This window comes from Amblyomma mixtum, chromosome 4, assembly GCF_055824585.1.
Source record: "Amblyomma mixtum isolate Tamu chromosome 4, ASM5582458v1, whole genome shotgun sequence".
In the NCBI taxonomy this organism is placed as follows: Eukaryota; Metazoa; Arthropoda; class Arachnida; order Ixodida; family Ixodidae; genus Amblyomma; species Amblyomma mixtum.
In genome coordinates this window covers 3,062,445-3,082,652 of record NC_143015.1, presented here as the reverse complement: position 1 = coordinate 3,082,652, position 20,208 = coordinate 3,062,445, and the positions used below count along the sequence as shown (strand labels likewise).

Sequence of the window (20,208 nt, the reverse complement as noted above, 5' to 3'; positions counted from 1 at the left end):
CGCGTGCGCCGGCGTTTCTTCTGGCCTGGTCTGTACCGTTGCATCCTACGCTACGTGGCCGTTTGCGACCTCTGTCAGCGCCGAAAGAAGCCCACTGTTCTGCCTTCTGGACACCTGCAGCCGATTCCCATCCCGACCGACCCGTGTTGGGCTTGATTTACTTGGGCCCTTCCCGGAGTCCTCCTCACGCAACAAGTGGATTCCACGCGATACGTCATAACTCGCGCTATTCCAACCAGATGCGCCACTGACGTCGTTTGGGTTAACGTGAGTTTGGGTTAGCACAACAATGTCTGAATCGTTAGTAAAAAAGAGCCCTTCAAGCTCGGTTACTTTATTGATTACACTTCTGCAGTTAATGTTTAAGATTTTCAAGGATGTAGGATCATGCTTTTTCTGTCAGTTATTTTTCTTATTGACCAATCTGACACGCTCTCCTTTCTGGGCATCCCAAGCAAACATAACACTATCAATGCTAACTTTATCAAAAACCAGCTTTACCTTAGCGCCATTTGCTTCTTCTTCCCCTGCGCTGTCCCACAAAAGTTTACGTAAGTCACGCACGCGCTTTGAGAAGTCTTCCGAGATAGAGTACGACGATCCTTTTAGTTTGTAGGCTACTTGTAAAATGGATGCCTTTTCCCGATAGTCAAGAAATTTTATGATAACCGGTCTAGATTTGTCACTGGATTTACGCCCAAGCCTATGAAGTCTTTCTATGCCTGTAGGTGTTATACCTATCTTCTTTTTTATTATGTCGTCTTTCACTGTGTTTTCAAGTTCTCCAAGCGTCTCGTTTTCTGACTCTTCTATACCGTAAATTATAAGATTTTTGCGATGGCTTCTGTTTTCTAAGTCGTCCACCTTATTCATCAGAAAGGACAACTGGCTGTCAAAATCTGCTATTGTTTTTTCTATTTCGCTTACTTGTTTTGTCGCCGTGCCTAGTTTGGACAACTGTTGTTCAATGCTATCTATTCTGTTGTTTAGTGTAACCATTTGCTCTTTTATTTCGTTCTGACCGTCGATAATTCCTTCAATAGTTCCTTGCACTTTCTTTTGGCCGTCTAGCAGTTCTGAGAGCAATTGCTTCTCAGTTGGTCACGGGTTTGTCTCAATATCGCCCGAAAGAATTAGGTTAGTAGGCAATAAAGCAATGTGCGCCAGAATACATTTGAAACACTGCGGGCAGGGCAGCAGCAACAGAAACCGGTTGTCACTACGATAACAGTACATGGAAACGTTTTTACTAACCTGTAGAGCAAGACAAAAATGGTTGCTGAGCATGTTGCCGATACTGCTGCTGGCCTGCCCACTGAAGAAAGTCGATGTTGCTCGCTCTTTTAAAGGGGCTTGCTGAGCCATGTGATGTGACGTCACAGCTGTCGAGATGAAGCGATGCGCTGTCAGTTGCGGAACGGAAAGCAATGTAATCGCCGTGCACCTGGCACGAGCCAGATTTTCCGATGCCGGCTCACTGAACACATCCAAGTCGATTGCCCTTCATGCGCAGGCGCTGGGCCACCCTTCATTCCCGCGATGCGAGCGCTCGTTGACCAGGTCAAACGACGTAGCCACTGCGTCGCAGCCAGGCGGTGGAACTGGGCCACACAGAAGGGCCGCCAAAATCTGTAGAGCAAGACAAAAATGGTTGCTGAGCATGTTGCCGATACTGCTGCTGGCCTGCCCACTGAAGAAAGTCGATGTTGCTCGCTCTTTTAAAGGGGCTTGCTGAGCCATGTGATGTGACGTCACAGTTGTCGAGATGAAGCGATGCGCTGTCAGTTGCGGAACGGAAAGCAATGTAATCGCCGGGCACCTGGTACGAGCCAGATTTTCCGATGCCGGCTCACTGAACACATCCACGTCGATTGCCCTTGATGCGCAGGCGCTGGGCCACCATTCATTCCCGCGATGCGAAGGCTCGTTGACCAGGTCAAACGACGTAGCCACTGGGTCGCAGCCACGCGGTGGAACTGGTCCGCACAGAAGTGCCGCCAAAATCTGTAGAGCCAGACAAAAATGGTTGCTGAGCATGTTGCCGATACTGCTGCTGGCCTGCCCACTGATCCTGCCCATGGTGTTTAAAGTCCCAAAGCGACTCTGGCTATGCGAGACGCCATAGTGAAGGGCTCCGGAAATTTCGGCCACCTGGGTTCTTTAACGCGCACTGACATCGCACAGAACACAAGCCTTCAGAATTTTGCCTCCATCGAAATTCAACCACCGCGGCTGGTATCGAACCCGCGTCTTTGGTGTCAGCAGCTGAGCACCGTGACCACTAAGGTACCATGGCGGCTAGTAATTAGGAAATGTCGTGCGGGAATATCGAAGGCAATTTACACCCTTACGGTGTCATACTTACTCTTAAATTGTAATCGAACATATAAACTTTAACAACTGAACATGCATTTGTTTGAAAACTACGTAAGATAACCAAAAAACTGCCCTACTCGTGCTCTGTGCAGCTTGTTTGGAGAGCAGTGGTGGTCGTGTCTATGTACAGGCGCGATTATCCTTACTGCGGGCTGTCGGCAATTGCTCCACCAGACTCCCTTCATTTAAAGAGTGCGTTTGTACCACTCTCTCGTTCTCAAAAAAACTTCAACACGTTTTTTATCACTGCTGGCCTCTCAATTCGTGAATGATAATCGTACACGATGCGATAGGCGACGTCCAACAGAACGTTCAGTCTCGTCAGATAGCCCAGGAGTGCCTGACTCCTCTCAGAAAAAAAAAAGAGAGCGCCACTTTTCGTGGTCGCGCTCGTTTATGTAAGATACATTAAGTTCCTGACAAGATGTGCTTTATAAATTTCATGTATTTACACACTACTGCGGACATTTAGCTTAGGACCAAGCAGGAAGTGCACAAAGAAATAACATACAATGCAAGAGCAATTATGAGGGGTAAAAATATGCCCGACAAATGAATTGAAAAATATGCAGTTACATTATTTAAAATACTTCATGAAGTGCCCTCAAAACGTCACCACTGGATATCACACTGAGGGCATTCCAGTTGGTAACCTTCTTCGGAAAAAATAGCGCTTTCGCGAAGTTTGGAGCTAAGCTATGTCCGTGGTGATGGCGAGTTCCATGCGCTTCCGAAATAGCATTACGTCAATAAAACTGCTGGTTTATTGATCCGCCGACAAGACAGGCGACCGCTATTCCAGAAACAAGACGGCATCTTGCAACTTCCCAAATGATTGCTGAAGTTGGCCGTTTGGACGCTTCCATAGCGTTCGCCCAAAAATCCTTCTACAAGCATCCCATACCCCTGCTTTCAGCGTCCTTGACTGTTAACTGTTTTTTTATCATTGTTTGTTGGCCTTCTAATTAGAGGTCGAAATCCTGTAATTCACTACGGTGGAACTTAGGTCTAGTTGGTATGACACAGCTAAAAATACGGCGCCGAAAAGACATGACACACTGCATCAGTGCGTATAGTTTCTCCCAGGACCTTTTCTCTAGATCCTGGACGCGCCTTTTGCAAACCTTACAACTCGTCAATAAGAATCACGGAAAGCATTCTTGCATCCTTCTAAAGGGCCGCTGACTTGCTAGCGCTTTCAATCGGCACAGAGCCTTCCTCCCCTCAACCGACTTCAACAAGCCTCTCAACCATCTTGCCTTTCCCTCCCCTCTTCCTCTTCCCACTAGGTGCCCTTCTCAATATCCGACTACTGAACATGCGTTCGCCAGGCGCAGAGAAGGCTTCACGTCGTACTGATACTTTTCTTTCGCCCACAAAGCCCTTCTTGCTCTCCCCTCCTCCGACATAGTTTAAGTTAATCAGATCAACGGTTAACCCGAACGGCCAACACCGTCCCGGTGTTCCCTCCCGCCTGGCCGCATATTGTTATGCGAGGGAGGAAAGGGGAAAAGAAAAAAGAAAGGAGGAGTACAGGCTGATGCGGCCAGTGGTTGCAGTTTGCCGAACTAAACGGTCACGTCGCGGAAAGCTGGACTGCTGGTGTTGACCTCTAGTGGCGTCTATCGCGTTGTGTTTTGGTGCCGCCGTCATCATCAAGTTTCATTCGGGCGCCGCGAAAAGGTCAGCTTCGCTGGGCACTGAATTAGCCTAATATGCCATAGCCGCAGGCGAACCCCCTGGGTGCAAGTTTTCGCATTCAGCGGACGTAAATAGTGCTAACTGCCCTTCATAATTTCTATTTATATATCGTCCATGATATAGATATACATATATGTGGACCATCTGTCAGTTAACTAGCGACGACACGTAGACTGCAGGCTGGATGATGTGATAGGTTGATTTTAATGAGGATTGTCCCGTATTTACGTGTCTCAGAAATAACACATTCGGTTTCGGCCGTAATAAAAACAAAATCGCTCTTATTACCGAGCTTCTGTGATCAAATATTATTAACAGAATTTAATTCTTAAACGAACATTTTACAGACAGAAGAAGTCGTCGCCGAGCTTACCTCCTCAAGGAGATAACTTTCCGGATTAGCAGGTGGAAGCGTGTTCACAATTGCGAGTCCTTCAAAGTCACTCTTGTTCAAACCATGTCGATGCATTTCTTTGTTGATGTACTTCTTTATGCTTTCACTGACTGTTTTAACATCCGCAATTGATCTGAAAAAGCATAGCACGAAACGACTTTTTTTTTCTAACGCAGTTACACCAGCTAACAATTAAAAAGGTTCTGTAAGTGTGGGTAGGAGCTTCCATGCGCCCGTTCCTTTCAGGCGTAAAAAGCATAAGGGAGAGCCTACCAATTCCAAAATCTTCATCCATTCCCTCCGCAGAATGGTTTGGTTTAGTTTATAGAGTTTAACGTCCCAAAACAACTCAGGCTACTAGAGACGCCGTAGTGAAGGTTTCCGGAAATTTCGACCACCTGGGGTTCTTTATCGTGCACTGACATCGCATTTCACTGGGCGCACGTGTCTTATTGGTTTGGTTTGGTTTATTGGGGTTTAACGTCCCAAGCTATTGGGAAAGCTATTAGGCACAGCTGTCGAAGATACGAGGGCGTCTTTAAAGGGTCCCTGATCATGTTAGCAAATTTTGAATTTTCAGGTGCAGGGCGGAACCAGGGAGGCGATGATAGTATGTGGAAAATACTAGAGCCATTCGAGCCTTCAAATGAGGCGAGGAGAAAAATCATAGGGTTTTCGCGCTTCATTTCGAAAGAAGCACACTCATTCTCTGCTCTGGCTTCTTAGCGTTCGCTGTAACGCCTCAGCGGCGGGCATTCTCTTCCTGCCCTTGTTCTAATTTACTGGTGAACGGCAGGCGAAGCAAATGTGCGGTATTGGCGTAGCACAGAATGACACACTTCCTACGGAGTTGAGTAGTCAGTTCCTTGTGTGTGGGCTTTCCTGTTTCGTTTTTTTTTTATTTCACACGAATATACCCCCAAACAAAAACAATAATTTTAGTTTCTTCTATATAAGCATGAGTGTGTAGTGCGCCTCTAGTAGAGCCGCCTGCTATTTCAAATTTTTTGAATTTAGAGCCAGTCGCAGGGGAAGTCTTCGAAGCAAGAAAATTTCCACTTCGTAACTACTGCTCCAGCGAACTCCCAGGCTCCTTGTACAGTAGCGTTGACAATCATATTGAAGTGCGACTTGTGACGAGCCACAATGAGCTGCTTTCACATGCAAGGTAATTAGCAGGATCTTTTAATCTGACACGCAAAGTGAAGCTATAAATTCAAAGATGCCTGTCCGCAAGCTTTCCAGTCCGAAGGATGAACTTCGCATCCCTCGCAAACTTCTGGGTACGAAGCAAAGAAAGCCCTCTGAGGAGAGGAACACCACCAAAAAGCAAGAACACAACACTGCAATTTGAAAGCTATGAGGTTGGCTCTGGGGGCAGGTCGGCAAGAAGGAAAAAAAAAACATAGAGGGGGCACGGGCGGAGAGGAGCAGGGTGAAAAACTTGAAGGCGAGAGCTATAACTTCGGTGTTATTGACTGGTTTAAAAAAAACTGTGGCCGCGCATTGCGGAGTGACTAAGGCGCCCTTTAAAACAGGGAGATGGGCTCCAGGCGTTGATGGTGCTATAAATCGTGTAATGTCTGGGGTTTTGACTTTGGCAGTAATTTTGTACAAAAATGTGTGACAACCTAGTTAGCCCGCTCTTAGCACGGAGACGACAGTTCGAAAACGGAAGTGCCAAGAAGCAAGACTCGCCCGAAAATTGGAACTAGCACTCGGAAAAATGTCACTGTGGATCGCCCATGCTACCGCTGCAAAACTACTACTTTTTTACGTCCCTTGCCTAGGCTGGCAATTAAATGCCTGTAGTAGGAGTGCTCTCTTTTCATTCTAAATGAAATATCTTCTCGCCCTGCTGGGAGGTCAGAGCAAAGTTCTGGTTATGAATAGGGAAAAGTTCACTCAAATATCATGGTACAGGGTACAATTCTCGAAGCCACAGTCTTTTGCTTTAGACACGAGTTGCGTCAAACACTTATGGTACCTTGCTGTCTTAGGATCTCTGTGTTCACACTTAGTAGAGAAAGTGAATGTCAACAAAAAGAGATGTAGTGCCTTCCTTCGTAAATAACATTACAATGCGTTTTAGAGGAGCCCCTAGAGGAGCCGCAAAAGGAGTTCATTCTCGAAAACTTTGAATGTAAAAATATGGTACTTGAGCTTTTTCCGGATTTTTCTAAAGCCTTTGATCTCATTAATCTTGAAATTTTCCTTCAAAAACTCGATCACTATGGCATAAGAGGCATTTCGCATCAATCAATTACGTCTTACTTACAATACCGTACTTAGTTTGTCGTCATTGAAGGAAAACACTCCACATTAAAGTCAATTAAAAGAGGTGTCCCACAGGGAAGCAATCTGCGACCATTTCTTTTCATTCTTTATATTAAAGAGATAGTTCGCGTTGATGCAACGGCACATTACATAATTTATGCTGACGACACAAGTTTATTCTTTTCAGGCAAATCGTGCGTTGATCTAGGTATCCGAGCGAATAGAACGTTGTCCGATATTAATGCCTGGGCTCAAATTAACTGCCTAAAGCTAAACATTAATAAAACGAAGGCTATTTTATTTGACCCCCGACACACACATGTCCAGCGACCTTCTAGTTTTTTAAATAACACTGAAATTGAAGTGGTAAAGTGCTTTAAATCACTGGGCGTGTATTTCTCAGAAAACATGACATGGGATGATCACGTAAACTATATCGTTGGTAACCTATCCAGGACAGCTGGCATTATGCGCCGTTACTGCTAGAATTTTCCTATACCTGTTAACATGCTCATATATAACTCTATTTTCTTCTTTATTAAATTACGCGTTTTCTGTATGGCCAACAACAACAGCTGGAAACATTAGCAAACTTACTGTCTTGAAAAAATGGCTTTACGCCTCGCCTGTGAAGTTCCATATCGCTTGCACACAGCAGGCCTATTTAAGAAGTACCACATTATACAAGTTTCATCGATAAACGATCACAGACTGTGCCGCTTATATAAACTCAGTTTAATAAAAAATAATGATGCCGTCACTAGCCTAGCAAGGCTAGAGAAAAACATCTCTGCTGATAATGTGCGCCATCCTGAGGTGTGGTATGTTCCAAAATGTAGAACCAATTATGGAAATCAAATGATGAAATTTAAATTGCCTACACTTCTTAATCACATGATAAAGGATGCTAACATTAACATATCAGATATATCACCAAAAGAACTGCGTTTATTTTTGTATAATGTTGTGATATGCTTTTTTAGTTATTCTTGCCTGTTTTATACTAACTTTTTCAAAGATGTTGTCATATCCGACAGTGTTCTCTTGCCGCACGCTTCTTTCCTACCCCGTGCGTGGGGGGTCAGGGCTTTTCAAGCTGTTCACACAGCTTTTCTCCTGTCCTCCTCGCAGCATCTTTTTGTTGCGGAATAAATTTCAATTTCGAAGTTAGAGTACATCTGTAGTAAGGAAGCAAATACAGAATACCATCCTCCCTATATAGCCAAACAGAAAAATGAAAAGCTAAATAGGTTGCAGAGAAGGTTAATAAATGAAACGTTTGTCCTGGTCCGGTGTTATAGCCCAGGACCAGTGCCTCTGCTGGACAGCCCCTCCAGCGACAGAATAAACAGGGAGGTGTGGCAAACGGCGCGCAGAGGATAAATCGATCTACTAGAAGCGGGAACAGCTTAATTCCCATGCGTTTTAGGAGAATCCCCTAAGGTACAAGAAATTTGTAATAAGGGCCGATTGCATATCAGCATCTATTCCAGCGCCGCTCAAAGGGAAAGCTATACCGTTTCAAAAGTACCTTCACACTTAAAAAAAAAGACTTTCTGATGTGGGGCTTAAACCAGTAGATCCGAAGCACTGAGCCACCATGGTGGGTGTATTTCATTTTCTCGACACTACTACTACTGTACAGTGGATTTCTTACATATTGTCACGTGGGAATTAAGCGGTCGAGGGTCAAGAGCGGCGTAGCCCAGGACCTGGGCTTCCAGAGCACTTCCACAACACACACTTCTTCCTCTTCTTGACTGGCGCTTTCGTCTGCACGAGCACTGGCATCATTAGCCGCACTTCTCCGAAGGCATCAACCCGATGCTGAAACGAACGCAGACTCTCGACGGGAGTTCGTGTGCCCTTTCGTAGTAGGGCTTCAGGCGAACCACGTGGACAACCTCGGGACGCCGGTGGAGTCGAGGTTGTTGAGTCCCGTGAGGGACGTCATTCAGGGCTCCAAGGCGTCGCGAAATTCTGTAGGGACCGAAGTAGCAGCGCAAGAGCTTTTGACTTAGTCCGCGTCGTCGGATTGAGGACCAAACCCAGGCAAGATCACCGGGGGGTATTCCACAAGCCACCTACGTAGGATATAGCGTTGCCCGTCCTGGCCCGGCTAGTCCTGAACGCGGTTCAGATCGGCGTCAGCCAGTCTCGCTTAGAAGCAGCCAGCACATATGTGTGTCCTGAGTGGTTCCGAGTACCTGCTTTCTACTCCTCGACAGCTGCTTCAAGACCGGCCGCAATGGCCCACGAGGAGATTGTCAGGTCCTCATGTGGCTTTAATCAACGGGCTTTGCTGCGTCGGAGAGAGGCCGTCTTTCAGTGAAAGCAACGTCGGGCCGAAGTTTAGGGTACAAAAGCGTCTAATTTCCTGTGCCGGCCCACGTGCCGGCAGCCAGCGACGCGATCTCCCCGAGTGATCGCGTTCAAGTCTGGAGACGAAGGACTTGTTTCGCGTGTTGCCCCCCCCCCCCCCCCCCTGAGGGCCTGCGCCGGCAACACCTGCCTCCCATCAGCTGGCCGTGGAACCAGTGCTAACCATCGTCAGCATACGCGACCTCGACGGCATGCTCCTCACTCAAGCTCGAACATGTGACAGGGGCGTGGCCACCAGTGAGGGAAAGTGACATTGCCCGCGAAAGTGAACGTTCAGGACAGTTCCTCCTGGGCGAAGCCGTTCCCCGCCTAGGGACTCTAGAGAAGGAGAGCCCTATTTTACTCGGCTGTGAGTGTGGCCGAGAGACTCTCCCGTTTGCTCTTACGCTTGTAAAAATGTAAATAAACGCACTAGTAGTCTTCCTCCCATCACCCAACTCATTGACTCGACGGCACTCCTGTCCTGGTGCTGGGAACGGATGAAGACTTGACCGCGGTTCCGTCAAGCAGCAGCCGCGGCAGCAGATAGCAACGACTCCGAACCAACATCTCCAACAACTGCTGGCAGCAGTGGGATGAACCGGGTGACACGGTGCTGTATCTGCGGGTGAGTGCTTGGTTTTTGCTTTGGATCCTCGGTGCTTGAAATTCTAGGTTAACAATTTAAACTGCTGGTTGATCGGGTGTTTGTATGTGTGTAGCACAAGAGTAGTTGCTCAAAATCACAATGAGCAAGCAAAGCCAATATTTAAAAGCAGAGACCGTGGACCTGTCGAGGTTGTCGAGGACAAGAACTGTTGCTCTTGTGCGATGAGTGACGAGTGGATGTGGAGGAAAGAGCGAGAGATTCGGATACTATTCAGGCAATCCAAAATTTAGAGACGGAGGAAGATGATGATTTTGAAATATCGTGAGATAATCACAAGTGGGCAAAAGAACAGGAGCGTGAAAGAGCTGAGTAAATGGAAATGGAGGAACGTAAAAGAGCTCGGGAAGAGGCTATGGAGAAACTAGCAACAGAGCTAAATAAGGGTAAAACTTGTAGCTGACAAAAGGTGGCTTGCAAAGCTCAACGTGCTTAATGGGAATGAAGTAGCAATGAGGACGATATATCTTCGACCATACAGGGTCCTCAGCGTTCCAGTCCATGGCCGAGTTGCAGAGATGTGAAGCCGTAAGACAGGATTTCGAAATGGCGCACAACCGGCATGGATGGTGCACGACAAAGCGCGGCCAAAATAGGGTGGCTACAGGACCCGTCTTCGACTTAGCTTGGGGTAACTGCGTGAGAGCTCGTTCAGAAAACGTGTGGAAACGGCACGAATGGCGTCGGACAAAGCAGATCCAAGAGAGAATCCCGAAAGTGGCTAAACAGAACGTCGCCCAGTTCGATAGTCGCAAGCCTGCGATGAAGGGCAGAGAAACGGAGTCTAACGAACGCGAACGAACTAACAATTTATAGGACTGTCGTGTTCGTCGACCAAGCGACGCAAGGCCTCTCCAGAAGCCCTTGCCTCCTCCGCGCATACTCGCCGCCCGCTTCCAAGAAACAAGCGCGGGCCGGCCGCTCCCACAAAAGCTACCAGGTGTCTTCCCCGACGACATCTGATCCCTACAGCCCGTAACGCATTCCCCTATTCCCCCTGACCGGCACCATGCCGTGACCATCCACGCTCCCACAGCAGCGGAAGCGTTTTCTTGTACACTCGCCCTCTCTCTCTCCCTCTAAAGCAATAAACCTCCAGTCTCCACCCAGCAACTGTGTTGAGAGGTTCCTCGCATGAGGGGCTCCCACGCCCCGAACTAACAGAACCACTAACAGGACCATATCAGTACTACCAGTATTTGCAAAGGTAGCCGAGTAGGTTATAAACAAAAGATTTTTCCGATTTCTCCCTGTGCAAAATATTGTAGCCGATGAGCAATTTGGCTTTAGGAAAGATAGATCAGCCGAAACCGCACTCCATGGGATAAAGGAAAAAATTCTAAACAACATAGAAGAAAAGGCCCACACCCTGGGAATTTTCCTCGATTTCAGAAAAGTATTCGAGTGTGTTCAGCACCATGTTCTAGTAAGAAAGCTTACATTTTACGGATTCCGTGGCGTGTAGTGGACCGTAATTGAGAGCTAGTTAACGTCAAGAGGGCAATTTACTTTCATAAATAAATCCTGCAGCCTCACACGTGAAGACAATAAAATAGGGTGTGCCTCAGGGATCTACTCTACGGCCTGTACTTTTTATTTTATACCGGAATGATATTGTAAATATATCAGACAGCGAAAACCTATTGTTGTACTTTGATTATATAAATGTCTTTTTCTCAGGTATTGACCCCCTACACACTCGAATGAAAGGCTAACTATTGGTTCACAAACTTCAGTACATGGTTAAAACTAAACAGGATGAAATTAAATGCAAGTAAGACGAAATATATTTTCTTCAGGGCAAAAGGCGTAAAATCTCCTGAAACCTAAACTTAAACTTTGAAAACATTCAGGTGCAACAGTGCTCACAAATTCGTTTTCTAGGTGTTCGGTTTCAAGAAAATCTCTCTTGGAACTCGCATGTTGATCAGCTTCGCAGTGATCTTTGTCGGGCGGTTGGCATTTTAAAAAAATTGAGATATTATCTCCCGGCGTCTTAAAGCGGCAAATATACTCTTCATTAATACATTGCCGTTTAACATACAGTTCCCTTGTATGGTTAACGACGACACAGACAAATCGAGATTCCCTTATAGTTTAGAAGAACTTCTATTTGGGCTTGATGGTTCATTGTACTCGAAAATGGAAAAACAGTAGCGCCGAAAAACACACTACTGTGTGTTTCGGCGCTACTGATTTTTCATTTTCGAGATTCCCTCCTTGCAGTTCAGAGGCGGACATTACGAGTTACTGGGAAATACAGTTATTGCACAGCTGTCGGCCTTTATTTAGATCTTATGGAATCCTATAATTAAGTAAACTGCACACATAAAAACTATGTCTCGAAATATTACGCCAGTATAAACAGAGAAAATAACCTTCGAAACCACCTGTCACACTAAACTTAGCACATACCAATTTCGGAAACAATGTATGGAAACACCTCGTGTGCGCACAAATTATGGTTTTCAGAGGTTAGGATTGCAAATTCCTGACTTAATTAATCAATACCCTGCTATTCTGGATACTGCACGCAGCACCCCAGTGAAATCTCGTTCTCTCTGAAAGCCGATGTTTTTGATTGCTTCGTTCTTCTTGATGAGACTGGTGCAATTGCCCAGAAGGTAGGCCCCGGGTCAGAGACGGTGTTGGGAGAATTTAGACAGCGACACTTGATCAAAAGACAAGAGGTTGACGCTTGATCAAAAGACAAGAGGTTAACTGAAGTTTATATACATAAAATATTTACAGCAAGGTGGCATGAAACAAAACATGGAACTGGCTAGCTCGGCACACTCAGCCGAGACTTGGTATTAGCTTAAACCCTAGCCAAGAACCACCTTTCGGGCTACAGTGCCCGGGTTTTAAACACTGCGAGGCGTGACCCGCAATCAACACTGACCAAACCCGGCAAAACCAGCACTAACCAATCGCGGCTAATTCTTTACACCATTGGCTCCCGTACTTGTAGCTCGGTCTCTCTAGCTTTGAGAATGTCTGTAACCCTCTCCCTAAAACATGTACTGAAAAAGGAGCATCAAGAGTTAATAAAATCAAACCACATTCCCGGAAGCGAGCACAACTCGATTGGTACACGGGATTACATGCCCCGCCCTCAGCTTCTGCAGTGTTGACCAAACTCTCTCCCCTCCTGAAATCAAGCGAAAAACAAATGCAAGTGCGCCGAGTCGTTCCCCCGGCATCGCCCGTTTCTGCAAGCACGTTCGGTCATCGTTTCCAAGCATTGGCAACCCACGGGGTCTCATCTGCCGCTAAGCTGCTGGCGTTCCGTCCCGCGGTTGTCAGTGACATCCTTAAATTTACGACTTGTTTACGTCTTCGAGACCCCTCGGCCGCCCGAAGTCTCGCGGTGTGCCTTCTCCCGTTGCGGGAGCATCCACGAGGACCCCATTAAGCCCTTTTGTTCCCGGCCCCTGCGACCATGCCGCACGACGCTTCACAGACATCACTCCGACAGGGGGGCGCCTCGTCCGGCCGTTCATCAGCCGTTCCGACCAGTTGGCACGGCGGCTCCTATGGGATAACTTACATACGAGGTCTGTTAGAAAAGTATCCGACTTTATTTTTTTTTGCGAACACCTGATGGATATGAAACAAGCGCGCTTACAGCAGCCGACCTTGAACCCTCGTGCGCATGCACCAATTTTTTCCCGCCTGCCGATAGCGTCAGTCGCTGGGAAGCAGCGTTTGAGTGAGGCAGTGCGCAGTGGTCTCGTCGGTTTTTTGTTGCAAGGAAAATGGCGGAGCGAGAGGAGAAGCGCTACTACCTCACATTTTGCCAGAAACTTGGCGATAGCCAAGTGGAAACGATTCGAAATGTTCACACGGCTTTCGGTGATGATTCTATGAGCAGCACACAGATTAAGCAGTGGTGCAACTGGTTTGAAGACGGCCGCACATCTGGGGAGAGAGAGCCACGCTCCGGTCGGCCATCAACATGCCTAAATTACAAGGTAATTGCCGAAGTGAACGCTGTAGTGATGCGGGACAGTTGTGTGACTATGCGAGAAATTGCGGAAGAAGTGGACATCAGCAATTTTTCTGCACATTCCATTATCACCGAAGATTTGGCCATGGAGAGAGTTGCGGCGAAATTCGTGCCGAAGCTGCTGACGGTGGAGAAAAAGCAGCTTCGTGTTGAAGTCTCACGGGAGATGCTGGATTCCACAAACAGTTACCCTGACTTCACCGACGCCGTAATCACTAGTGACGAGTCTTTGGTGTACGGTTACGACCCGGAAACCAAATCCCAGTCATCACAGAAGACGCATTCCACGTCACCAAGAACAAAGAAGGGCCGCCAAGTGCGCAGCAATGTCAAAGTGATGCTGACTGCATTTTTGACTCCCTCTGTGTGGCACACCACCAGTACGCACCCCACAGGATCAAAGAATGACTAAAGAGTACTACAGGGATGTCCTCCATCACCTAGTTGGTGCTGTGCGGCGCAAGAGACCGGAATTGAGGTCAACAAGAAATTGGCGCATCCCTCGCGGCATTGCTCCTGCACATTCCTCGCATTTGATTCAGACTTTTCTGGCGAAAAACCAGACTCCCGTAGTTCAATAGGCTTCTTAATCTCTTGACATGTCCCCCTACGACTTCTGGCTGTTTACTAAAATCAAGAGGCCATTGAAAGGAGCGCGATTTCAGAAAAGAAAGGACATTATGGCTGCAACGACAGCAGAGCTAAATTTCATTCCGAAAAGGGCCATTTCGGAATACTTCCAACAATGGCAGCACCACTGGGAGATGTATATGGAGCCCCAAGGAGACTACTTTGAAGGTTATTAGGTTTGCAACGCTCCAGTTATGCCAGCTTTTTTTCTTCGGCCAAAGGTCGGATACTTTTCTAACAGACCTCGTATGGCGCGTCCCTGCAGCCGAATCGCGGGACCGCCCCCTTCCTGTCTCCCTTCGTAGAAGCCTCCCGTTGCGTTGGCCGCGTCCTTGACGGCCAGATGTCTCAGTCGTTCGACGCCGCATTCCTTCCTTTGCTCCCTTTCAATGCTCATATATGAACCTTAAAGATGAACACTAAACGTATACATATCAGTTGTGTATATTTTGTAAATATTGCTATGGTCGAATTGTGGTTAAAGTATGCTCTTCGTTTTTCCGCTGAAAGCCAGTGTTTTCCAAGGTTGTCTAAGTATATTGTGTAAAAATAATGAACCTGTGTTCTATCATGTAATGCTTTTCTTGATTTTTGTGGCCTGTGGTGCCGCCTGTCATCCTGGTGGCGTGGCCTCATCGGGCAATTTACCTATGCCTTTTGCCACGCTACCCTGGCAACCTCTCCCTTGTCTGAAATAAATTCCGAATGAATGAATGAATTCTGAATGAATGAACCAGCACCGACGGTTTAAAAAAGAGAGAGCTCCGAAGAGAGGCTGTGCAGTGACAGTAGGAACCATCGCCGAGTTGGTAAGGCGCGAGGACGCTAGAAAGGCGCCTGTACAGGCGACTAACCAGCCCGGGTGTGAAAGGGATAACTTCCCTAAAGGTAGATATTTCGAAAGGGAAACAAAGGGAAGCCCTTTAGGAATTGTGAATCGTGGTAAATGTGAGTTAAACGTCAATGCGGCGTCAGTGAACAAGCCAAAGTTGTGGCTACCTCGGCGAAGCTGGGGTATAAAGAGTTAGGAGCTGCTGTTGGGTTACAAGCCCGTTTTGAAAGCCAGGCTGAGGCAGAGGGAGAGAGCCCGATTCTAGACGAGCAGTGCGTTTCAGAGGAAAGCGCTCAGGGCGATAAGAAAGCGCCGGAGTACTACCTTCAGCGAAGCGAACTGCACAACTCGGGGGCAGCTGAAAGCCCGTCTGTCAGCTGTGTGGAGATGACCATCTGTTGCGAAGGCAAAGAGGTCAATTTGCCACCTATGGAAGGATCACGCGATGCATGCCATGGGCTGGAGGAGGCAGTCTTTGTTCATGCGATGCACGCGGATCGTTCTAAGCAAGAAAGAAAAAGGGCAAGAACCAAAAGGAAACGTTTGAAATGTGAGGCCCCAAATGTGAGGCCCAAAGGTGCCAGTGTTAGCACAGATGTAAATGCAGCAGAGGGCAAAGGAAAACCTTCCCGCATTGGAGCTCGTAAGTTTTCGGCTAAAGTTACTGGTCAGACGACACGCGTAGATTGTTCTAAATCCGACCGCAGTAACAGAAAGGGAGGACCGCATCTTCTAAACAGAACAGGAGGGAGGTTTTTAAAGGGCATCAGCCTGCGGGAAAACCCAGACCGCTCCGATCTGACAAAAAGCTGCAAGGGAAAAGGCAATGCGGCCGAAGAGATTAGAAGACGCTAAGCTGCGCGACCCTCAGCGCATGCGAGTGCGGGAATCCAGCAAGATAGATGACGCATGCAAGCATGTTCGGCGCGCGTCGATGAGAAGAGGGAGGCGTCCTTCACTTTCGGCACTCAATTCCAGGAAGCGCGCAGGGCTAAATGGTAGCCTAGCTTCGAGCTGGGGGCGAGAACAAAGAGTAACTTCTCGTGCTGATCGTTGTTCGTCGCCAAGAGCCGGTTCTCGACTTTGCATGTGCTCCCAAGGCTTTCCGAGCGCGTCGAGGGGGCGCAGAGACGACAGAGGCAATCGCGGATGGTTTTTTCCAGAGGCCTTTTGTCGCGGAGTGACAGCAATACCATCAGTCAGAGCGCGACCCCAGCGGGCGCGTCTGAAGGGTTAAGTTGGTTTACGGTTGGTTTATAGGGTTTTGACGTCCCAAAGCGACTAAGGTTATGAGAGACGCCGTAGTGGAGGGCTCCGGAAATTTCGACCACCTGGGGTTCTTTAACGTGCACTGACATCGCTCAGTACACGGGCCTCGAATTTCTTATCCAAAGAAATTCAACCGCCGCGGCCGGGATCGAACCCGCGTCTTTCGGGTCAGCAGCCGAGCACCATAACCACGTCTCCTTTCAATGCGGCGGCAGGGAGTGAGCTTCACCCCCGCGTAGCCATTCGAAATAGCTGTTTTTTTATCCTTCTTTTTGTGTGTGAAATTTTGAAGGGAAAGGCTACTTTGTTTTAGGCTAAAAATTAAGAGTTGATCTGATAGGGTTGTATTTTCTCATAACATTGAGAAAGAGTATTTTCACTAAGTTATAAAGGACTGCGATTCCGCTAGGTGGCGCCGCCCTGGTTAGCTGGCTGACTATCGTGCTCCGTTTTTCACCTGCTCCTGGCCTGGTCCAGGGCCTTGCCCACCCCTGGATTTAAACTCCATCGCGTCAGGAAGACATCCGCACCACGAGGACACCATTCGCATCACGGCCCGCTGTCGAGCTGGCGCTCCAAGCGCCTCCAAAAATATGCTGCGGCGCGGCGCCTCACTAACCCTAACGCGCCGCGCCTGCACCTCTCGCATGCAGCGTCTCAACAAGCCCCTGAAGCCGAGACCCACCCATACCTCGCCGGTGTCAACTTCTTCCGACGAGGCCGCCGCGGGGCCTACTCCAACCACGCTTACAGCCATGTCTCAACCGGCTACGTTCAACACCGGCCACACCACCGCTCCCATTCCCGTCGCGTTCAACGACGCTGGGAGCTACGAATCGACAGCCGCAACGCAGCCGGCAGCGTTCGTCACCGCCGCGGCGTCCACTGCTGGCCAACTCCACGCAATAAGGGAAGCCAAGAGCTTCGGGCCCACAGACGCAGCGCAGTCGACTGCGTTCGTCGCCGCCGCCAGTGCCGCCGCATCTACTCGGACCACACTTCCCGCTGACAGCAAGTCCAGCACCTTGGTACCTGCGTCGCAGATTGCGGCTCAGGCTGACGACACAGCAGACATGGACCTTACGGCGTCCCCGGTCGACGGCCATCTCATTCCGGCCCCTGAGGTCGGCTGGACCACCATCGGTGCCTGCCGTAAGCCTGTCTCTGCCACCCGGCCCCGCACCGAGCTCATCACAGTTGGCATCCAGCTTCCCCCTGGCACCCTCAACCCCAAGATACCGCTCTACGACGTCCTCGCCGCAGTCGTCTCCGCTGCACAACTGTCCTCCGAGAGCAGTGCGGAGATTACCCTTCAGGCCAAGCCAGCCCAAAGCCTCGTCTTTTTAAAAACTCATTCCCCTCTCACCGCCCACCTCCTGCTTTCTATCACGCATCTTCAGCTTCACGGTAAGCCTATCAACATTAAAACATATGCCCCTAATCCTCCCATCTCATGCCTCGGCGTCATCCATAACGTCGGTGGCCACTTCACCCCTGATGACCTCATGCATGATATCGAATCATTCAAAACCGATATTCTTGCTGCTCGTATGATGGGCACCACTCAGTCGGTGCTCATAACTTTCGCTGGAACCGTAATCCCCCACTTTGTGTATTTCAAACGCGTTGCCTTCCGGTGCCGTCCCCATAAGCCTAAGCCTCCCACCTGCACCCGTTGTCTCGCTCTTGGACACCGCGCCCACCAGTGTCCACAGCACAGCGTTCCGGCAAAGTGCCGTCGCTGTGCTGCTCCTCTACCCGCCGACCCTTCCGCTCATGTATGTGCCCAGCCCTGGTGCGTTCATTGCCAGGTAAACACCCACCCCTCCCTCGACCCCACTTGCCCCTTTCTCCTCGGTAAACAACGCGAGTGTGCCAAAGCTGCGTACCTACTACGCCTAGCTTTGCGCCGGGCCACGCAACCCACCCCCTCTTCCTCCTCTAATCATGAACCTCCGTCAGCTCCGGTCACGTCACCACCAGGCTCCTACGCCGCCAAAGTTAAAGGCTCCTCGGTTCCAGCGTCCCTTTCCAGCGTCTCTTCCACTGCACCACCCTCTCCATCCCTGACTTACGAGAGCCGCTCCTTCGACCTCCGGCTCGCTCTGCTGGAACGCCAGCAGCGAGAGCAACAGCGCATTTCCCACGACCTACAACAGATCCACGCCTTGACCCAAACCCTCCAGACAACCACCTCCTCTCTTACCTCCCAGCTTACCAAGCTAAATGAGCACCTTGCCACACTCACCACTCGCTCCTCCACCGCCCAGGTCGCCCCTTTGGCTGATCTTCTCGAAACCACCACACAGGCACACCACACTCGCTTGGTTCAGCTAGAGACATCGGTTCTGCAGATTCTTACCACCCTCCAAGCACAATCCAAACAATTAGAATCCTTCACTTCTACGCTCCAATCCCTGCATGAGTCACTGCCCCCGGCCAAAAAGAAGGAACGCGTACCCTCACGAAGTGCTACCTCTACACTATCATAATGGCTTTTGGCGAGGACCTCGAGATTGTGCAGTGGAACTGCCGAAATCTGTGCCATAATAAGACCCCCCTACACCAGTATCTACTCGCCCACCCCTCCCTGCCCCATTTTCTCCTTCTCCAGGAGACCCGGACGGCCCGCACTGTCCCAGGCTACCGCGACTACCATGCCGCTACGGCCACGCCACTTGCGTCTATTTATGTACGTAGCGACGTGCTCGTGGAGCCACTTGATATCCCATCCGTCCTTCTTAAATATTTAGTTGGTGTGGTCTACTACCACCCTTCTTCCCGCGTCTCACTCGCCCTTTTGTCTTTCTACAGCCCCCCTGTTACCTCCTCTTTATTTTCCGCCCTGGGCAAGTTCCTTCACTCTCTTCCTTCTAACTCCCATCTCCTCTTTGGTGGCGACTTTAATGCCCCTCACACACTCTGGGGCTACCCTGAAACCCTCAAACCCGGCCGCCTCCTCCACTGTCAGGCCCAGGAACGCCACCTCACCCTTCTCAATACTCCTGGCTCCCCTACTCGAGCGGGCACTGCCTCACAGCGCCCCACGACACCCGATCTCACTTTATCTCGGGGTTCACTTTCATTTCACTGGCAAGTCACAGCCGAAACTCTTCTCAGTGACCACTATCTTGTCCACATTTCCACCTCTCTTTCCCACATCCCTCGATGTCATCCGATCACTCATACTGACTGGCACGCCTTCCGCGCTAATCTCGCCTCTGACTCCTTTCAATCCTACGACGACTGGACGTCGCGCATCACTGCAGCGCTCACGTCCAGTAGCCGTCGTGTTCGCTCTTGTCACCCAGTCCCAGACCCAGATCCTCACCTACTCCGTTTATGGCGTCGCCGTAAACGTCTTCAACGCTCCTTCCGCTGCCAACCCCACAATGCCCAACTTTCTTCCCGGATGACTGCTCCGCGGGCCGAGATCGTCGCCCACTGCGCCTCACTCGAGCACTCTCGTTGGAGTGCTCTTTGTGACCGTCTTGACTCTGCATTGCACTCGCGATCCACATGGTCTCTCTTCAAATCCCTCCTTGGCGCTAAGCCTGCCCTTGCTCCCACTCTAGCTAAAGCCCTCACTCAAGGAACTCCCTCCGATGTTTTCGATCAGCTCGCCTCTCTCTATCTCCCGCCCCCTCTGGCACCCTCCTACCCGGTGTACTGCGGTGGACCTAACCCCGATC

General features: G+C 49.3%; 1 pseudogene; it reads right to left on the bottom strand.

Moving 5' to 3' along the window:
- Positions 1 to 1,194: 1,194 nt before the first annotated feature.
- The window catches only part of LOC149345502 (uncharacterized), a 100,962-nt pseudogene continuing 81,948 nt past the window's right edge, over positions 1,195 to 20,208 (bottom strand).